Raw genomic sequence first — 23,645 nt, forward strand, 5'->3', positions numbered from 1 at the left:
CCATTATGATGCAGTTAAGGGCACAACACGAACCATCACGTTGACACAGAGGCTAGCCAAGTAGCTGAAGGAACAGGTGGATGCAGTGCTACACAAGAAGAATTGTTGAAGGCGCGACTAAAGCCCTGGCTGGAGGAAGCTTACGCAGTCATAGAAAATATTGAAGGAAATATTGCGACTCTGCAAGTGACGCAACAAAAGCTTCAGATTGATAGCACAACAACAGTGATCGGAAAGATAGTGGAAGATGTGAAGCAGGCGGCAGCTCAGTGAACAGTCGAGGTAGCGGTCATACGGGTTGAGCTGGATGGGCTTCGCACAAAGATCTCCATGCCTACCTAGTCACTCAAGGGCAAGTCACAACGTTTGTGTTGGGGGCCTGTTAGGAGTGGGATCCTCCAAGGTTAGTTTTGGGGCTAAAAGCCCATGTTTGAGTCAAATTTTGTAGTAAAAATATAAAGACTCCGCATTTTGTGGCGCGAAGCGCGAAGGTGTTATGTGTCATAAAGGGTAGTCTGCCCTTAGTTTTGTAAAGTAAAGTCGGTTGTAAGAGATCTACCCATGGTCCGCGGACCATGGGATTGTATAAAAATAGCTAAGCTCTAAGTAGTTTGAGAGACACAACATGTAATAAAGTCATAGCTTTGAAGCGAGAAGTCTAAGTCTTGGGTTGTAGCATAGGTAGAGGCTTTGCAGCTGAGTGCGCAGAGGACTAGGGTAGAAGTCTGCAGCTGAGATCGCGGACCCCTGCAACTGTGTGCGCAGGGTGGATAGAGTTTGTAACCACTTGGAAGATATTAATAAAGAAAGATAATCTACAATTTCTCTATCTTTGTTCTCTTATTGCATCTTGATATGTTGTGTATGAATTTCCTTTATTATGCTTGTATGATGCGCGAATGATTACAAATACATTGGATAATTGAACGCGATCAATGATATCTATTTAGGTAGTGTTAACTTTAATTATTTGATAAGGTAAGCAAATCACTTAGACTAATTGGGGAATCTGCATGGCGCGCTGCTAAGTACCTGAGCAGCAGGATAGGGCTACGCGAAGGTTAATCATACCCTTTTGCGGAGGTACTAATGGACAGAATAAAGGGCTTGTCTTGTAAGCCCTAGAGCAAAGCGACCAGTGTGAAGACAGGGATAGAGGGAATCAAACGACATCACAACCATATCAGGATGTAGAAACTTGGTTCCAGCATCCCCCCATACTGTTTCGGGTGAGACTTCAGTCCCCGCTCCGTGGGATGATGTTGAAAGGGCCAATAGTGTAGGGATTTGTTTGGCTAATTAACATTGAACCTGGGTTAGGCCCCCTCAAGCCAACACAGAGGGAGTTCTAGAAGCCAATAATACTACTCCATTTCAGTCTCAACATCTCCCTGCTCACAGAAAAGTTTTCCTTTTAAGGTAGAGTAAGCCAGATTCAATGATTATAGTTGTGTATTTTGATAAATAAATATCCAAGTCACATTCTAATGGAGTTGATGTGTTGAACAACCCAACCTATTTTATAGGTCAGACAATTGATATTCTTGAAGCAATGGAGATTTCTGAATGTTCTACTTCTACTTTTCCCAGAAGCTCAAACACCATCGGTGAAGAACTTCATCCTTTCAGCTTCCTTGATTCATAAGTACAAGTAGTGGAAGGTGGGTGGAACACATAAACTACGATGAATGATGGCAGTGGAAACCTCAACTTTGATAATAACAGTAGAAAACTTCATAAGGAGGGAAGAGTAGCTAAAAGGCAGTGGAACAGATAAAACCTATTATAAAAGAGACTCTAGTTGTTGTTGGGGATTCTACAAGGATTGATAATCTCACAAAAGAAGAATGAGTGCTCATATATAAATCTATAATTTATGGAGAAGATTGAAATGTAAACCAATCACTATGCAAACTAATTTTCGTAGGTGGCCCCAGGAAGTGAATTTTGGCTGATTATTTCACATAAACAGAACAAAATTTCAAAAATATGCGATTTGCGGTTTTTGAAAAAGGACCCAAATTAACTTTAATGTTAGAAATTTCCAAAAAAATAGAGCAGTTTTAGATATTTTGCTAGTTATTTCAAGTCTAGTTTTTGCAAAAACTTCTAGAAACTAAGGATGTATGGATTCACAGGGTAAATTCCTAAGATAGAACATGAAAGGACACCGCTCACAAATAGATCACAGATCAATACAGCAGTATTCTTGACATGGTTAAAACCCTCAAAGAGGGAAACAGTCCATGGCCTGAGCCAACATGGACAATTCAGGCAATTTATCAATGTAAAAGAAAGAAAATTTACATAATCTTCTCTCATGAAAGGTCACCTTACAAATGACTCTCCATGCTCTTTAAATAGAGATCATGGACCAATCGGGTGTTAATCCATGGATCAAGTGTCAGTAATACTGAGGAAAGAATGAACCATTGGATCACTTCATGTCTAGAACATATCATGACTGTCATATTGTAAGTTACAAAAGTACATAGTAAAGAAACACACTTTACCTAAATCTACACTAGACCAAGCTATACTTAACTATTTTCTATGTGTTGGAATATCCTAACATCCCCCCATAAGAATAAATTGGGATAGGATTGAAGGATGTACAGATATGACACAATAGGAGAAGGAAGGAGGCATTAGAGCATATACCCCCTTAGTGAAAATTTCTTGAACTCCAACCATAAAACAAAGTTTAGTAAACTTCGCCTTTGTGAGAGCCTTTTTAAAGATGTCTGCAACTTGATCATTGGTTGAACAATATTGCACTTCAAGAACATGGTCATAAATGAGCTTTCTAATGAAGTGCATGTGTAGTTCAATGTGTTTGTTGCGTTGATGTTGGATTGGATCTTTGCGCAGTTGAATGGCACTTTGATTATCACACCAAAGTGTAGTCGGATGCTGCTGCTGAAAGCCAAACTCTGACTGGATCTGACAAAGCCACAGGACTTCCTTAATAGCTTCTAGGATGCCATGATACTCTGACTCTACTGAAGAAAGAGAAATGGAACTTTATTTCTTGCAATCCCAAGTAATAGGTCCAGAACCAAGAGTGAACACATAACCTGTAGTAGACTTCCGATCATCAGGGTCATCAACCCAATCAAAATCAGTGAAACTAAACAATAGAGGAGATGCTTCTGCATTGTAATGAATCCCAAACTAAATTGTACCTCAAACATAATGAAGTATTCTTTTAGCTGCTTTCCAATGACTTTCATGTGTGTTTTGCATAAACCGAGTAATAAGGCCAACATCAAAGGAAAGGTCAGGACAGGTATGGGTCAGATACAGAGGTTTTCCTACAAGCTGACGGTATAAGGTAGCATCAACTTCAGGGGAAGTACAAGTGACTGAAATTTTGGCTCCAGACTGAAAGAGAGAAGGCGATAACTTACATTCTTCCATGTGAAAGTGGCTTAGAAGATCACAAACATATTTGGACTGGGAAAGGGAAATACCTTCCGTGGGTTGGAAGACTTGAAGACCAAGAAAATAATGCAAGTGTCCTAAGTCTGTCATTTCAAACTTCTTTTTAAGGTTGGACTTCACATGGTTTATAAGGTTGGGATCAGTACAAGTAAGGATAAAATCATCAACATAAAGAACAAGAATGATAAGAGACTTACCCACTTTCTTGTTGTAGACAGTATTGTTAGAATGACACCTATAAAAGCCAGTATCTAAAAGAAAGCTATCCATTTTGGCATACCAAGCCTGAGGGGCTTGCTTGAGACCATAAAGGGATTTCTTAAGCCGACATACAAGGTTAGAGTCTATTTGTATAAATCCAAGAGGTTTTTCCATATAGATTTCTTCATGCAAGTCCCCATGCAAGAAGGAAGATTTAACATCCATCTGATGGACTTCCCATTTGAAAGAGGAAGCAAGGGAAAGAACAAGGTGGATAGAGTTCATTTTGGAAATAGGGGAGAAGGTTTCAGTATAGTCAATGTCTTCAACTTGTGAAAAATCGTTAGCAACAAGAAGAGATTTATGTTTATCAACTTTTCCATTTGGTCCAATCTTGGTTCTGTAAACCCATTTTCATCTAACAAGTTTTCGTCCTTTTGGAAGAGGAACAAGATCCCATGTATCATTTTCTAATAATGAACGATATTCTTCATTCATAGCTGCGTCCCAATCTGGATGGCCTGAAGCTTATGCAAAGGTGTCATGATCATATTTCTTTGAAACTTGAGCCAGTAAAGAAGAGGCTCTATCGAATTGAGAACGTGTACATCATTGATTTGTAGGATCACCTGCAAGAGCACCTATTGCATCCCGAGTAGCACAGACCCATTTTTGAAGTTGAGGAGCTGAAGGAGGATCCTGAGAAGGTGGGGGAGGATTTTCATTCTCGCTGTCATCATCTGAAGAAGAAATATTTGCAGAAGTAGAAAGGACAAAGAGAGGTGGCACATCTGCCGAACTAGGCTCGTAGGCTAATATATTTTCATCAAACTTTACATCTCTTCTAATGATAACATTTTTGGATTTAGGTGGAAGAAGTCTATATCCTTTGACATCATCTTCAGAATATCCAACAAGTGTACATTTTTCACTCTTTGGTTCTAAGGCTTTATGTTTCTCATTGGGAATATGGGCCTATGCTTCACTTCCAAAAATGTGAAAGTGACTTACATCTGGTTTAATTGAGCTCCATGATTCTTCTAGAGTGATATTCTTTAAAACCTTAGTAGGGGTGTGACTTACTATGTAATTTTCACAGTTAATTGCTTCGACCCAAAAATTAAGACTAAGTCCTTTAGATTGAAGCATACAATTAGCCATTTCCTTTAAGGTGCAATTCTTCCTTTCAGCTACACCATTTTTTTATGGAGTATATGGAACAGTATGTTGCATTTGAATTCCATGCTCAGTGCAAAAGTTGATGAATTTGTTGTTAACATATTCTCTGCCATTATAAGATCTTAGCTTAAGAATTTGATGTCCAGATTGTTTCTCAACAAAGGCCTTAAAGTCCAAGAACATGTTAAATACTTCACTCTTGAGTTTTAATAAGTATACCCAAGTGCATCTGGAGAAATCATCAATGAAAGTTAAGAAATACTTGTAGCCAGAGAATGAAACAACTGGAAGTGGACCACATAAATCACTATGCACAAGTTGTAAAGGGGCTGAGGCGTTCCAAGAGGCATGTTTTTCAAAACTGTCTTGATGTTTTTTTCTGAGTACACATCCGGAACAAACACCATCTCTGCAAGATACTATAGGTAGACCTGTCACCATATTTTATTTACATAGGTTTTGAAGGGAGTGATAGTTTAAGTGACCAAATCTCTCATGCCAAAGTTTTCTCACTTCATCATTATGAGCAAAAAATACCGAGGGAAGAGTTGATGACCCAAAGTTGTTAAACTTATACAACCTTGTATAATCATCAGCAATTCCAGTAGCTAAAATATGTTTAGGATCTCTTAGGTCCTTAATTACAACATCATGAGGTGAAAATTCAACGGTTTTACCTTCACCTGAATGAGTTATCTGATATATAGATAGAAGGTTGCAAGATAAGGTTGGAACACATAATACATCATTAAATTGACCATTGTCTAGATGAATAGTTCCAGTCCCTACAACACTAAGAGATCTATCATCACCAACATATATTTTTTTGGTGTTACAATCATTTAAAGAAGAAAACATGGCTTTGTTTTTGGCCATGTGATAAGAAGCTCTAGAATCAATGAGCCACTCATGAGAATGAAAAGAAGAAGATACATTTAGTTCATAACCAGATCGAGATGCTTGACAACCACATGTAAAAAGTGTTATTCTTGAATATAAAGTTGAACTTGAAGAGTGCTCCAAATGGATGTTATGCTTCTTCATTGCTGCTTCCAAGTCTTCCATCTTATTAAAGCATTTGGATTCTAAGTAGCCATCTCGATTACAAAAGTTGCAATGTCTATCAATCTTCTTCCCTTTGTTTTTATTTGTCTTATCATTTTTTTGAATTGATTTTTCATTTTGTTGAGACTGAAAGTGCTTATGACCCTTGTTTGGTTTAGGAATATTCTTTTTAGGATATTGCTTCTTAGGATTCTTTGAATTTGGTTGTTGCTGGGCTGCTATGTCTTTCTTAGAAGAGTTTCGAGTATTAATAAGATCAAGATGTAAGAGTTTTTCTTGTTCTCTTATTAAAGAATCACAAAAGGCATCAAAAGAGGGGGACTTGTAGGCTTGTCCTTGAGAAATAAAGGCTTATCCAGTAGAATGGAAGGTGGAAACAAATGTAGAGTAGGCTGGTCCTAACTTAGTAAGAATGGAATAGATAAGGCTACCATCTTCTTTCTTAACCTTAACACCTTCCAAGAGAAGTCTAAGGGTCTTGAACTTGGACAAAAAATCTTCAATGGAAGAAAAATTATTGGGGTCTGTTATCACTCCAGGAAACTCTCCTAGGTTGTAGATCAGAGATGCCTGGTAACATATAATCTTCAATATTGTTCTCTGAACTATTGGAATAAATGATGGTTTGGATCAAGCTAGATAACCATTTCAACTATGTTTTTACTCAAGACATGCATGAAAGCCCTCATCTTACAAGGCTTTAGACCACTAATGCTCAACAGTTTGTAGTTTCAATGAATGGATGGAGAATACTGGCCATACCAGTAGATGCATACATAAACATAAATGAATGGCTAGCTACAGGCAGCAAAAAGAAAATATTGACTGTACCGGAAGATGCATATATGACCACATGTGAATGGCTAGCTACAGGTAGCAAAGAAGCTTGCAAATCTGATTTATCAAAGCAGAGATAAGATGACAGTTATCTGGCCTTAAACACAAAAGAAAACATGAACAAATTGTTTAAGTGCAAGCTTAGAATAGAAGAGAAAATGAAATATTGAGCATATAACAGCAAAAGAAGCTTGTATTACTAATGAATGAAGATGAGACGCTTGAGTAGAAAAGTCTCTATAGTCTCCAGAAGTTTGAACCTGTATTACATCTTACTTTTAGCTATTTATAGCTTGTTTACAATGCTCCTGAGCTCTGAGAGGCTCGGAGTCTTAATCTTGTCTGATCTATCTTGTTAACTAATTGATTCCCTCAATAGGCAAGCATGGCTCAGAGGTTTTCTCCTTCTAGAAGAAGAGTAACTGCTTTCAGATATTTTGGGCAGTTGTTGTGTTTTCTGGGAGCTCTCTCATGCCAGATATGCCCCATAATGTTTGTTGGATTTGGATAAGCTGCGCTGTTGATGCCTCATGGTTGATTCTGTTTCGGGTTAACTGCGCGTGATGTGGCCCTTTCTATTCCCTTTCTAGCCTCTATCCCTATCTCCCGGCCTCTACTAGGTAATGAAAAGGGTCTTCGGGCCTTTGTAATCCCTTAAACGTTTATAAATATTGTTTTCCTATTTTTTACACAGAAAACGTTGTACACAGCAAAAGCCTGCCCATCTTTGTTCCTTTCAGACTTTGAAAAGTCCTTAAACATGGCAGATATATCTATCAGGTCCGCCCTTTGGGTCGTTGTCGCCTATCGCAGATGGCCTCGTCCCTTTGTATTTCATTGAAACAACAAAAATACATAAAAACATTAAAATATGGATTTCCCCGGACCTGAAATATTATATAATATCATTTCCCGAACCCTTTCGGGTCTGGGCTTTATCTCTATCGGCACTGTCATGTGTTCCTTTGTATTTCATTATATAATGAAATACATTGAAAATGCTTTGAAAATGGCCAACTTGCAGACTTGAAATTTTATACGATATTCTCTATATAACTGTCGGGTCTGGTTATCAGGTTGCACCTGTATATATGTAAAGACCCCGCCCCATGGTCAGTGATGATGCAATATTGTGATGCGATCTGATCGCAATCGCATATCACTCCTACCCCGGGCCATTTGTAGCGCTCCATGCTATCTGCGATAGCGATCGTCGATCGCAATCGCCGTTTCCCTTGGTCCCACACCGATTTTCGCTGATTGCCTGTGCCGACGCTACCCACCGATCAAATCTAGACCGTTGATCGGCTAGATTTGACGGCTCCTGTGCTTTGACTATTTTAAGCCTACGCTTTTGGTTTCTCATGATTTTCAAGCATTTTTTGCCTCCCGCTAGTGTATTTCCACCCTTCCAAGGGCTCTCCTCTTGTGTTGTTTTTGGCCTTGGGGTGATTTTGAGCAGATGTTGAAGATTTCAAGAGCATTTAAATCATCCCTTGGGATGATTTTAAGCAAATTTGGAAATTTTTAAGAGTATATATTGGTTGAGGGGAAAGTACCCCTAGGGTCCTTTGGGCTAAGACTCTACTAGACTGAAAATTGCTTATTCAAAGAAACACACACACAACCATTATCTTTACTGTAAGAAAATTCTAATGTTTAGGGTACGTACCTAAGGTCCTACGTTCGAGAAGGCCTTTAGGGTCCAAAACCTTCTTGGAGTTCCCTTCTTCTCCTTTGACCTGTAAAACAAACAAATCAAAGAACACAATAGTACATGGACAAATACCTATATGAAAACCATCTTCATGCTATAAAGTTAGTTATAAAAATCTTTAAGTAACTACTTGCATAAGAATTCAAAACAAGAATCTCATAAGCACAAAGAAAGATTGTTTCGGGAACCAAGACGTGTTTCTTTATATAAAGGCAAGTAAAGTACATATAACGGAAAGATTTCACCTGAAACACCTTCAGCAGGCTCCAAGCAAAGCTTCCTCCCGGATTCGTTCTAGCCTCAAGCCTCCAACAAGAGCTCCTTCCAAGTCTTACTTAATGGTGATATAAAGGATGAATGATCACCAATACACATGGAAACAAGGGTTTCCTATGCAAAATGGGGGAAGTGCAGAAGGCACCAAGGACTTCAGACCTGGTCTAAGGGAAAAATCTCAGCATAATAATCTTGCTCTTCTTTTTCTCTCTCCTTAGGCCTTCCCTTTGATGTATTTTTATACCATCTCCAAAGTAGTTTTTTAGTTAGGAGTTGGTTGGGAACAGTTGGGCCATGGGCACTAACAGGTGATCAGCAGGTAAAACCCGCGATCTCCGCCCGAAAATAAGGAATTATTTATTTTTTTAAGTGTTTTAATACATACACGCGGGTTGGGTATACACAGACCCACGTGTACACGCGTTTAACTCAGGGCAATGTCGCGTATAGGGGATAAAACAGTGTTTTTTAAATTTTTAGGACCAGGTCTGGAAGGAGGGGTTGCCCTAGGCCATGAGTGCAGCGTCACAAACCATAAGAGTGAGATTTGGAGCTATAACAGATGCCCCCTAATATATGAGGTCAGAAGGGGAACATGATGGCCGAAATATATTATGTAAGAACATGGAAAGGAAGTCTGTCGAGAGACCGAGGAGGACTTCACCAGAATTCAGCCTGCCAAGCCACCAAAAGGAGATCAGAAAGAAACACTGTCTGAGGCGGGCATACCCATGCTCAGAAAAAGTAAAGCATGTCCGCATATCAAGTACAAGCGGATCCACTAAGTATACAAGTATAAATGACTGGAAGATACATAATGGATCATCTGATCATAATGATCAAGTACATGTCTGAATATCACATATAAGACTGTCAATGATGCTGAAAGGTGCAATGGATCACTGATATCAAAGACTGATCCCAAAAGGTACCAACTGAACATGATGGAATAGGATGGTACTACACTGCAAACTCAGGTGCCAGCATATAGAATGTCGCCATGACTGACTGCAACATATAAAGTGGAGTGGTATCAACTAGCAGCAACAGGAGCAACTGTCAAGTGAACCAATGAATGCTGATACAACCTGAGGTCTTCACCGACCGCCGTGGTACATTTCTACACCATGGGAATAAATGATCTGAAGTCGACCATGTGAGAAATCATTTGATTACCGGTCATTGATGTATACCGTTAACAAACGCGAGACTACTCACCGATAATGATAATGAGCGTCAAGGTACCCAGTACAATCTAACAAGTGTGAATAGATGAGCTGAAGTCGAACACCTGTAAGAATCTATCGATCAGGAGACAATGATGGTTTCCCACTGTCGATAGCGAAGGATCTGCCACTAATGACTGCAAACCCCAACGTACTGCCAAATGGACTCTAGATCTTTGCCCCAGAGCAATGACTCGGAGTCGATAGGGAAAGATCCGCTAGAAGGAAGGCATTAAGGCATCCTCCATCAATCTAGCGCGAGTGTAACCCGTAGGCCAATAATGTGGAAGGAATCGGACGAAAAAGATGTAGTAACCCAACCGAAGTACGTTTTCGGCGTACACAAGATGTGGCTAGCGCACGGCAAAAACCCTATGAACCAACCAATAACGAAAGCTAACATAGAGGCGAGGTATCCACCAATAGGGTCAAATGGAAACCAAGGTACTGCACGAATCCCAATGTGTGATAATGTATGCTGATTTCGAACACAAGGGAAACCACTCAGTCAAAGACCCATGATACTGATTGATGTTGAGCACAAGGTGACCTATCAATAATGAAAATAGGGCTAGGGTGCGGCTCTAGGCCTGTCCTCAGAGCAAGGTGTCGTTGTCGATAAGGACAAGACCCGCCAGCAAGAAGTCAATGGGGACCTTCTCAAACCGGCACGAGTAAAGGACTAATATAGCTGATGTGATGATAGACATGATACTGACAACCAGGGATGGCCGACTGAAAAATGAGTCAAGAGACACCGCAGAAAGGCCGACTCAGGCTAACTTCCCTTGAACAAAAGCACGACTCAATGTGACTATGTGGCAGCATATGATGACTCTGCATAATTTCGCCATGCAGGAGGCACGAACGAACCCTCCATATGATTGGAAGAGATAACCAATCGGGGGAGAACTGACTCAATAACAAGGTTATGGCATACCTAAGTCAAACTAAATCCCACCCATGCGGAGGAGACTTTGTTTTGAGTGATTTGTTCAAGGGCGACACGACTGACTCTAGTTGCCAACAATAAATGGAAATAATGTCCCTGTTCCCGCTCTTTTTTGGAATATTTAATTTTTTTGTCTTTTTCTGTTAAGTCGGAAAAAGAATAAAAGAATGCTATGGTACAGTGGAAAGAACGAGTGTCGGTGAAACAGATGATCTAGTTCCTGGGAAAGGAACGTTCCTATGCTTAATGCAGGGAGGTGAAAACTGGTCAGTGACACTCAGAGGTATGTTCCTTCCATGGGTCAAGGTGTGTCAAGCTGCAGAAGTCAAAGGTATGCAAGGTTGATTTTGCAGACGTCATGGTCAAAAGTTGGCTTAAACACGAGTCTAAGTGAAGCCGGCTCTAGGCCAAAAGGTGCAAATGGTCAACATGCAATGCAGAAGGACAACTCGACACACATAGGAGCCTCTAGGGTATAAGGCCAGAACGAAGCGAAGAAGCAAAGAGGAATGAGTCGTCAACGCATAAGTCATGGCGGGAATACAGAGGACTCCCGAACCTAAGGACAAAAATCTGCATGAGTGCCAAGCGACAATAAGGTACTAGCTAGGGCACCCATGATAAGGTAGGCTCTACCACACAAGTCATGATACTTCAAAGCAATGAGAAGGTTTCGCATCATAACTTGGTGGGGTTGATCCTAAGGCAAAATGGAAAAGGAAACTGATAAGTGCACAATGCAGGCGGAAAAACCTAACCTATATGCCAGTTTCGAGAACCAATACCTGTCAAAACAGACCAACCATAAACTTCCAAAGGAGAAATCTTCCAAGTTCTGTGAACATAAATAGGAACATTAGACGAGAAGTTAATGCATCCCACATATAAACTTCATATAAGATCTTGTGTTATAGGATACAAAACTAGAAAATGCGTACCTCATAAATACAATATGGTACAGGGAACCACGCAGCCTTGCGGCTTACGCATAATAGTTCTGCTGAACAAACCCCTTGCAGGGCTCAGGCCAAGGGCTCCTTTGGTAGTCATAACTCATGGCTTCAAAGAGTTCCTCCTGTGAAGGCAAAGCAAGATCTGAGAAATCATGAGAACTACAAGGATCAAAAGAGGGAATTAAAGGGTCCCATGTCCCTATAGGAAGAATCTCTCGGTCAACTGCCGGGACCAAGTCCCAAGAAGGAGAATAATAAGTCAAAGGATCCTTCTTAGAAGCAATTGAACATTGAGGATTCAATGCCACATAATTGACCCATGGCGGGGTAGAGTCTACTTGAACACTTGGAACAAACCAAGGGGCATTCTACAGTAAAGTCGAATTAGGGTGGTGATTATCAGATGCAAGCTGATCAAGAGTGACAATATTCCCATTATGAGGAAAGCACATTAATCGAAAGAGTGAAGACACCACAGCATTCATAGCATAGACATAATCACGCCCAAGTAGCATATTAAAGTCTAAAGGGCTATCAACCACCATCATATCGATTAAAACAGTCTTCCCACCTAAAGTGATAGGCACTTGAGGAAGAACACCCATAGATTCACCAGGCCTTCTATCATAGGCTAACAACTGACTCTGAGCTGTCAACAACTTTGGGGAACCCAAAGCTTTCCAAGTCAAAGAGGATATAATACTTGTATAGGATCCTTCATCCACCATACATCGATAGACATTTGTGGAATTAACTCTGACCTTTATTTGGAAAGGTGCAACGGAAGGAAGACAAGGCTCAACAAGACTATCCCAATCAAAGGAAACACTCTTAGCACTTGGAGGGGGGACATTCGAAATAATCGGAATGCCCCCTATACTAGAAGACTCTGTACTAGAGATCAAATAGACTCTTTTATTAGGCACTTCACCCCCCAAAAGAGGAGTGTAATCGACCAGCGATTGCACTGGCTCTACCACATTATCAACCAATGGTTGATGGGATTGATGAGAAACCATATCAGATCTAGGAGCAGAAGTACTTTCAGACTCGGACCATATCCTTTGAAACTTTGGAATACCAGGGCATAAATGAGTAAGATGGTCTCCCTTGCATATCTTACAAGGGAACTTAGGTTTAAAACTTCTACGTCCAGGTTTCTTATCAACCTCCATTCCGCCAACATGACTAGCAGTGGTTTGCGGAGAGTCCTGAACATGACTTGCAGGGGTCGGTGACTCTTTGCTAGTATGACTCGCAGTGACTAGACTCATGCCCCCAGCATGACTTGCAGCGGTTGAAGACTCATCTCCAACATGACTTGCAGAGGTTGAAGATGAAATGTTAGTGTGACTCGCAGTGACTAGACTTGTGCCCCCAGCATGAATAGCAGCGGCTGAAGGCTCATCTCCAACATGACTTGCAGAGGTCGGTGATGAAGTGCTAGTGTGACTCGCAGTGACTAAACTTGTGCCCCCAACATGACTAGCAGTGGCTGAAGGCTCATCTCCAACATGACTTGCAGAGGTCGGTGATGAAGTGCTAGTGTGACTCGCAGTGACTAGACTTGTGCCCCCAGCATGACTAGCAGCGGCTGAAGGCTCATCTCCAACATGACTTGCAGAGGTCGGTGATGAAGTGCTAGTGTGACTCGCAGTGACTAGACTTGTGCCCCCAGCATGACTAGCAGCGGCTGAAGGCTCATCTCCAACATGACTTGCAGAGGTCGGTGATGAAGTGCTAGTGTGACTCGCAGTGACTAGACTTGTGCCCCCAGCATGACTAGCAGCAGCTGAAGGCTCATCTCCAACATGACTTTTAGAGGTCGGTGATGAAGTGCTAGTGTGACTCGCAGTGACTAGACTTGTGCCCCCAGCATGACTAGCAGCGGCTGAAGGCTCATCGCCAACATGACTTGCATAGGTCGGTGATGAAAGGATAGAATTATTCTTCTTCTTTGACTTCCTTTTTCTTCTCTTTTTAGATTTCTTGTGACAAGAAGGAGGAGAAGAAGGAACCCCAGATTTCTCTTTGAAAGAAGATGAACAATTAGCACCCATGTGATGCCCTTGAAATAAAGCATTCAACTGAGAGGCTTCAAGAGCATTTGGAATATTCAGAGTGGACCACAGCCAAACGGGTAGTCCAACATTCAACCCAGGAATATTCAAAGTGGCCATCAAGGGAGTACCAACGTTTCCAAAGAAAGGAAAAGCACAAGGATCCCCTTTTGAAAGGGTACCTTGGTTGGTTTCCACAGGAATATTAGCCATATTAAACTGATCCAAAGACCCTTCCCCTATGGGAATGTAGAAATAACTCTTCAAGGAATATGAATAAGCAATCAAAACCTTTGCCCTTGAGGAGGCAACTCCACAACTTCTGAAAGAACGACCAAAAGCCTTTCAATATTGGTAGAGTGGTAAGCCAGTCACTCAGAACACAAAGTCCAAATGTGACTAGATAAAAATACCTAAAGCCAACTATATACAAGGAACAAAGAGCACACACTATAAAGTCCCTAAAGATACAGCCAGTCAAACAACTTCCAAGTATTTCCGCTCCGGGTGATGAGGATCGGACACTAAAATACAAGAAGGTGGAGTCAGGGGCCTTCCGAAGATAGTCTGGGATAATGACGGCCCAGTCCTATCAGCGAAGGTAACAGAGGAAGTTACGCTGACCTCCTAACAACAGCCTGCGCCGGTGCAAGCCCCCAAGCTTCGCAAGGGTGCCCTCCAGTAGTACTGTCGAGAGTGATACAACGTCAACCTCAGGTGCCACAGGATTCCCCTAGAAAGGCCAACAGAAAGACCGACTCAGGCTAACTTCCCTTGAACAAAAGCACGACTCAATGTGACTATGTGGCAACATATGATGACTCTGCATAAGTTCACCATGCAGGAGGCACGAACGAACCCTCCATATGATTGGAAGAGATAACCAATCGGGGGAGAACTGACTCAATAACAAGGTTATGGCATACCTAAGTCAAACTAAATCCCACCCATGCGGAGGAGACTTTGTTTTGAGTGCTTTGTTCAAGGGTGACACGACTGACTCTAGCTGCCAACAATAAATGGAAATAATGTCCCTGTTCCCGCTATTTTTTGGAATATTTAATTTTTTTGTCTTTTTCTGTTAAGCCGGAAAAAGAATAAAAGAATGCTATGGTACAGTGGAAAGAATGAGTGTCAGTGAAACAGATGATCTAGTTCTTGCGAAAGGAACGTTCCTATGCTCAATGCAGGGAGGTGAAAACTGGTCAGTGACACTCAGAAGTATGTTCCTTCCACGGGTCAAGGTGTGTCAAGCTGCAGAAGTCAAAGGTATGCAAGGTTGATTTTGCAGACGTCATGGTCAAAAGTTGGCTTAAACACGAGTCTAAGTGAAGCCGGCTCTAGGCCAAAAGGTGCAAATGGTCAACATGCAATGCAGAAGGACAACTCGACACACATAGGAGCCTCTAGGGTATTAGGAACCCTTCCTGTCCGAGAGTGCTGCTCAACCTTTAATTTGGAAACTTCAGAGGCTAATGACTTTATCATCTTGGCCATTTTATCAATCTTGGGATCTGAAGATGATGAAGGCTCGCCCCTCTGTCTTCTTCTATCAACATTACCTTTGAGCTTTTCTGCAGCCATGATGTTTGATTCTACTTCCAGGGCTGCATCTTGCATATCAGTCAAAGAATCACATTGCCTCTCCCTCAACAGTAAACAGAAGTCAGAATCAAAGGCATTGGCATAGATGAGTCTAGCAGAGGTAGTGGTGGGTTTCACTTCAGCTGGTAGCTCACCATTTTCCCTCTGTAAGTTCCCAAACTCAGTGTGGTAGTAAAGGAGATCCTTCTTATCCCCCCAATGCTTTAGGAATGCATAATCTAAGGCCTCAATATTTGCTATAGATGCTGGGGTTAGTTCCCTGAACCATTTTCTAGCCTCTCCATCTAGGCTTTGGACAAAGACACTCATCTAGACATCATCTTCACTAATGTCCAGGTTATCAGTGTAGCTATAGAATGACTCAAGATGTTCTTCAGCTGGAACACCTTCAGTCCTAGTGGAATTAGGCATATACTTCTGATACTCTCCAGTAGGGATAGCATTCAAAAGAGTGGGCAGTATTAGAGGTCCATACCTAGTAGCTATGATTCTTTCCATTTTGGTAGGTGCTTGTGGACCTGCCATAGCTGTGGTGGCTAAAAGAGTATTAGCAGTCTAAATGATAAAGGGCTGAGGAGTGATTGATAAGACTAAAGAAGTATGATGGATAGAAGGTGAGGTTTCCTTTGGGCATAGAACAAAAGGAAAACCTAAAGAATAAGGAGCTTTATGAATCTCTAAGAGTTTTTCTTTGCTGCTAGTATTAGAAGCTATAATCTCAACATATATTTGTTCTATTACAGGATTTGCTTGAAGAGATATAGAAAATTGTTTAGGTTTAACTGAACCTGATGCTCCTTTCTACAATACCTTTCTTTCTTCGATGATCTTTTAAGGATCAAGTACTGGGTCAGCTAGTGACTTCTGAGGATTTCTCCGAGTATGCCTCACAAACTGAGCCAGAACTATGATGTCGAGTCGCCAAGACGTTCGGCCTCTAGTAGAGTCGCCAGATAGATTATCACAACCAAAAAAGTACCCAGAATTTGTCTATCATCAAAGTTGGATCTATGTCATTTCCCAGGGAAGCTGAGATTCAGTTTCCTCTCCCTGGCAACGGCAACAATTATGTTATTACTCCAGGAAACTCTCCTAGGTTGTAGATTAGAGATGCCTGGTAACATATAATCTTCAATATTGTTCTCTGAACTATTGGAATAAATGATGGTTTTGATCAAGTTAGATAACCATTTCAACTATGTTTTTACTCAAGATATGCATGAACACCCTCAGCTTACAAGGCTTTAGACCACTAATGCTCAACAGTTTGTAGTTTCAATGAATGGATGGAGAATACTGACCACACCGGCAGATGCATACATAAACATAAATTAATGGCTAGCTACAGGCAGCAAAAAGAAAATACTGACTGTACCAAGAGATGCATATATGACCACATATGAATGGCTAGCTATAAGCAATAAAGAAGCTTGCAAATCTGATTTATCAAAGCAGAGATGAGATGACAGTTATCTGGCCTTAGACACAAAAGAAAACATGAACAAACTATTTAAGTGCAAGCTTAGAACATAAGAGAAAATGGAATATTGAACATATAACAGCAAAAGAAGCTTATATTACTAATGAATGAATATGAGACACTTGAGTAGAAAAGTCTCTACAGCCACCAGAAGTTTGAACCTGTATTACATCTTACTTTCAGCTATTTATAGCCTGTTTATAATGCTCCTGAGCTCTGAGAGGCTCGGTGTCTTAATCTTGTCTGATCTATCTTGTTAATTGATTGAGTCCCTCAATAGGCAAGTGTGGCTCAGAGGTTTTCCCCTTCTGATAGAAGAGTAACCGCTTTCAGATATTTTGGGTAGTTCTTGTGCTGTCTGGGAGTTCTCTCATGCCAGAGATGCCCCATAATGTTTGTTGGTTTTGGATAAGTTGCGTTGTTGATGCCTCATGGCCGATTCTATTTCAGGCTAGCCGCGCGTGCTGTGGCCCTTTCTATTCCCTTTCCAGCCTCTATCCTTGTCTCCTAGCCTCTGCTAGGTAATGAAAAAGGTCTTCGGGCCTACGTAATCCCTTAAACATTTATAAATATTATTTTCCTATTTTTTACACAGAAAATGTTGTACGTAGCAAAAGCCTGCCCATCTTTGTTCTTTTCGGACTTTGAAAAGTCCCTAAAAATGGCATATATATATCTATTGGGCCCATGCTTTGGGTCACTGTCGCCTATCGCGGATGGCCTGGTCCCTTTGTATTTCGTTGAAACAATGAAAATACACAAAAACATTAAAATATGTCTTTCCAAGGACATGAAATATTATATAATATCATTTCCTGAACCCTTTCGGGTCCGAGCTTTATCACTATCGGCGTTGTCATGTGTTCCTTTGTATTTCATTATATAATGAAATACATTGAAAATGATTTGAAAATGGCCAACTTGTGGACTTGAAATTTTATGCGATATTCACTATATAACCGTCAGGTCCGGTTATCGGGTCGCACCCATATATATGTAAAGGCGCCACCCCGTGGTCAGCATCGATGCAATATTGCAATGCGATCTGATCGCAATCGCATATCGCTCCTTCCCTGGGCCATTTGTAAGTGCTCCATGCTATCTTTGATCCCAATCGCAATCACTGTTTCCCTTGGACCCGCGCCGATTTCCACCGATTTCCTATGCCGATGTGACCCACCTATTAGATCTGGTCCGTTGATCAGCTAGATCTGATGGCTACTGTGCTTTCACTATTTTAAGCCTGCGCTTTTGGTTTTTCATGATTTTCATGCATTTTTTGCCTCCTGCTAGTGTATTTCCACTCTTCCAAGGGCCATCCTCTTGCGTTTTTTTTTTACCTTGGGGTGATTTTGAGCAGATGCTAAAGATTTTAAGAGCATTTAAATCATCCCTTGGGATGATTTTAAGCAAATTTGGAAATTTTTAAGAGCATATATGGATCCAATTTTGGGCATAGTGCTAGCAAGGCTAACAGGGTCCAACGTAAGAAACTCATTTTTGAGTTGATGGGCTCTAATTTCATTTTTAATTCCAAAAACATGATTGAGATGTTTCATTGCTTCATCAGGGGTATCAAGTTCTGTGATATGGAATCTAAGGTTTGGAGAAATAGACATCCCTATCAACCCACATGATTGATCTTGCTTATTTTCCCATTTGATTTCCTTACCTTCATCTTTAGCTTTATATTCTTGGCCTGAGGCTAATCTATAAAGACCTTTACTTCTAAGTAAATCCTCCATGTAGGACACCCATTGGAAGTAGTTGGTGCTATCAAGAATAACTTGGCATGGACTTTCCATTTTAACAGAAAGTGAAGCTATAGATTCTAAAACTAAGTGTTCCAATGGAAAGATCTCGAAAACTTAGGCCGATTAAAAAAACGGCTCTTAAAACAGGTTCTGGATGAAGAAGTTATGGCTTTTTAAATAAAAGTTGTTGAAGATGCTGAGGAAGTACGTGAATGTGTGGAAGTGAATGATAATGTTATATTTTACCCGTTTCCAAACTTAATCTAATTAGTTCATTTAAAAAATAAATAAATTATGTGACCCACTTTTATAACTAAGTGAGAGTCACTTTTACAATGGTACTTTATGAGCTACCCACTAAATTGTAACTTAAATAAAAGATAAAGAGACTTTAGAATTATAAGTGACTCACTTTTTATAATGGGTGAGAACACTTTTACATAAAGTAACTTTAAAACATAAGCTACATGTACTTTTTAAAAAAGTAACTCAACAAAAAGAAAGACTTGAACCCAAGATCTCTATTCTCATAAAGTAACTTTGGACCAACTGAGCTAGTTTAAAAGGTTAATAATTTTTTGAAAAGAGGAAGGGTTTTTTTTCTTAGTCATTGAAGCTATGGAGTGCATGCTTACTTTAGAAAGACCTTTTTCCTACAAAACAAAAAAACAAACAACCCAAACAGACATGCAAAAAAACCAAACCTTACGACTCAGAGTTAGATTTCACTAGAAACTATATATTTTCCTCAATGTTTCTAATTTTCTGAGATCACACTAAGGCGCAACAGAAAAGAGATACACTTGAGAAAAATCCTTCATTTCTATTTCTTATTTGCCCAAATCGCATAGAGTCGCGGGGCAAAGAGGATATGCAGAAATGAAAGGTATAAATCTGGTAATAAAAAACAAAGATAAATAACTAAAACTGCAAAAAAAGACTATATACCTCTAGATTTTAAAAATGGTGTAGCTAGGGCTACCAGATGTTGGCATTATGACACAGGCTTGGCACTATGACATAGGTGTTGTCCTTGATGGCAACTCACTCAGATGGTAGATCACTATTCAGGCTCTCAGAATGAAAGAAAAGGAGGTATACGCAGGTTCCCTTTGACGAAGTCACGTATACACACGGGATTTCCGATCAAAAGTCGCGTATGCGTATGCACGCACTTTCATGCATGAAAAAACGTGTACGTGTTGGAAAACTTATTTTTGGTCCATGGTATTTAGTCCTTGGTATTTGGACCTATGGTTTTGGACCATCGTATCTTGTCTGAAGTGTTGAGCCCAGGTATTTGGTCCAAGGTATTGATTCTTTATGGTTTTGGACCATGGTATAGTGTAAGGCCTAAGACTATAAAAGGGGAAGGAGATCATTAGGCAAAGGCATTGACTCAAGCATTGAATATCTTATGAAGAACTAGATCTGGAATACTGGTCATTAGGTTATGGTGCATAGCTGGATCTAAATTAAGGAGGAACCTGAGCGCAAGAAGAAGGATAAGTACTATTGATGGATCAAGATCTTAAGGCTTGAATAGTAGTATCTTTGTGTGATTTTGATCTGATATTTTTGGCGCATGAATTGATCTATAAATCTAATAATCTAGGTATCACTGATGTTTGAATAAGTGAAAAGGATAAATTATCTTTTATAGATCTATACGCAGGTTCAGCGAAGCAAAGGCATGTATACACACTGGTTATGTAATTCAAAACAGTGTATACGCAGGTTGGCCTTAATTCAGCAGTGTATGCACACAGGTTGTACACATTGAAGTAGCGTACATCTCTTGAAATATGTTTTAGCTACTTCTATTTATTGCTGCAGTCTTCTGGGTTCAAAATTGGTGTCTGGTTACTGTTACTGTTTTCTGGGTACAGCATTCAGAGAAGTGACTATTTGATTTAGTTTTTGTTTGGTGCAAAGGAGATTGTTTGATGCAGATATACTTGATGTTTGAGTGATGTTATTCATGGATCCAGTCTGAAAATTTATGAAACGTGGTCCCTGAAAGAAAAGAGAAGGTTGTAGCCTTATGTAGGTCAGCACCTACGTACTAGTACCTCAGCTAGTAGAAGAGCTAAGGGGGTTGTAGCTCCCTTCCAGAAGAAGCTGGAGAACAAGAGAAAGTTGTAGCGTTCTGCAGGTAGCAGCCTACATACTGGTATAAGACTGCACTAGTACAAAATCATTATAAAAAGAAGTTTCTAATTAAAAGAAGATAGAGACGAATTGCAGCAGGTGGTTTTCACCTACATTGGGTTTCCACCTTATATCTTTGTGTCCATGTGTGTGATGATCTGTTTTGTTTTACTGCTCCTGCTTACTGTTCTTATGATTAATGAAGTCTTGATGCACTGATTAAACATCAACAATTAATGAATCTTAAGCTTTCTGATATACGTTGGTTGCTTTAGACACAGTAGCGTATATACGCAGTTTCCCATAGCTGAAGTAGCATATACACATCTGATTGTGAAATGAAAAATAATTGATTTGATAATACTAATTCACCCCCCCCCCTCTCAGTATTATTTCCAACACCAAAAACCTTTTCGCATGAAACAAAATGGGTTCCTCACTAGAATAGATTCTCCTAAGACAATAGAGTAGTCCTCTTGGCCTAAAAGCAGACAAAAACAGTAGATCTAGGAAACGACAATCAGATACATTTGTTTCGGCTTTAGATTTGGATCACCAACGGATGTGGCACTCAAATAGCTCTGATGCCATGTAGGAATTTACAAGGTAAGTTCCTCAGATAGAACACCAAAGGACACCACTCACAAATAGATTACAAATCAATACACAAGTATTCTTGATGTGGTTAAAACCCTCAAAGAGGGAAACTGTCCACGGCTTGAGCCAACACGACCACTTCAGGAAATTTATTGATGTAAAAAAAAAGAAAATTTACATAAGTTTCTCTCATGAAGGGTCACCTTAAAAATGACCCTCCATGCTCTTTAAATATAGATCATGGACCAATCAGGTGCTAAGCCATGGATCAAGTGTCGGTAATACTGAGGAGAGAATGAATCATTGAATCATGTCATCTCTAAAACATATTGTGCCGTCAAATTGTAAGTTACAAAAGTACATAGTAAAGAAACACACTTTACCTAACTCTACGTTAGACCAAGTTATACTAAACTATTTCCTATGTGTCGGAATATCCTAACAAGGGATGACTCATTCTATTGTAATTCGATTTGTACAATGAAAATTTCATCCTCATACGAGACTTGGAGTTCACAAAACAAAGGTTGCAAAAGTTTTGTTTTTGACATCTCCATATCGAGGTGAAACATAATTAATTTCAAATGAGAACTCGAATTGTATATCCCTCTTAGTAAATTCCCATCATATAATTTACAACAAGTTCAGATAAATGATGGCAGAAAAGTTAGTGTGGTTGATACGCTAGGTCTCTTTGACCCCACTGTTAACCAAAACTTTCTTGGCAAAGAAATCGTTAAATATATTGATCTCGCAAATGATGGTCTCCATGGATTTCTTTTTGTAATGTCTGTTAGAAATTGATTTACTACACAAAATAAACTACCTTAGAGAATCTGCAAATTTAGTATAGTGGAAAATGCATATGCTAAACAACTTAAGAAATTAACTAAAATGGTAGAAGAGAAATTGTGTATAACTACAAAAAGAATGGAAAACCAGTCAACCAAGGACAAAGGTATATATTTGTAGGAACTTGTGCCATCAACGTTCCACATTGTTGTCCACCCAAATCTAACGAGGTCTCGGTGGCACAAATTGTATGAAACTTATGAAAAGGAGTGGTTCCATAAGCGGTTTCTCCAAACCACTCACATACAGATCAAAGACCTACATTTGTTCCGATGACACTACTAGTCACTTCTAGAAACTAGCTAAGGGTGCTCCTGGGAGAACTTTTGGTTTTCAAAGCATTATACATGGTTTTTCCATCTTATATTATATTACAACAATAGCAGGACCCACACGTATTTTTATTACGCTCAAAATCTAATGTAATGTAATGTAACACACAAAACCATGATAAAAGGAGCATTTATTTTATTGTTTGAATAAAAAGAGGGGGATATAAGTTATATATATATATATATATATATATATATATATATATATATATATATATATATATATATATATATATATATATATATATATATATTAATATTATAAAAGCACTCCAAAACAAAATCCTATGTATTTAAAAAATAAAGAGAAAATATTAGTGAGAAGATATTGTTAGGTAACTCTCTACGCGTTATTTTCATAACCAATTCTTGGACAGTTAGACTAGGGGAGAAATAAAAATCTAGCTGAAATTTTTTGAGGGGGTTCAGAGTCTTGGAAAATTTGGGGGTTTTTCATGAAGATATTGTACTAGAAATCTCTCATAAAATCAGAAATATAAGTCTATTTGATTCCAACAATGGGTATGGTTGCAAGCATTATTTATTTTTCTATTTGTGTGACTTCATGTCTCTTTTTCCACTTTGGAATGATGTATGATGCAACAGGTTGTTCCAATTTAAACTCATGAATTTACTTTTTGTGCTCATGTGCTTTAAGTTTGAAACCCTTAATGAGCACTCCATGTTCCAAAAATTCATTTACAATTTCCTTCCTGGTTCTGTTATCACTCCGTAATTTCCCATGGTTGTGGAGAGAAACCCAGAGGTAACCACAAAACCACTTTGGAAGCTGGAATCTAGCCCTTCTAGCTTCAGAGAGGGATCTCTCTATACTATTTAGATCTTTTTTTTTAAGATATTAGGCTAGTTATTGAGTTTTGAGTTTTGTCTTTTCAAATATTTGGTTGAAACTACAAGGAAAGTCCATTGGGCAATGGAGTCATGAGTCTTAGGGTGATCAAAT

This window comes from Pinus tabuliformis, chromosome 7 (assembly GCF_031772625.1).
Source record: "Pinus tabuliformis cultivar Carrire ecotype Pingquan chromosome 7, CPIR1, whole genome shotgun sequence".
Classification (NCBI taxonomy): domain Eukaryota; kingdom Viridiplantae; phylum Streptophyta; class Pinopsida; order Pinales; family Pinaceae; genus Pinus; species Pinus tabuliformis.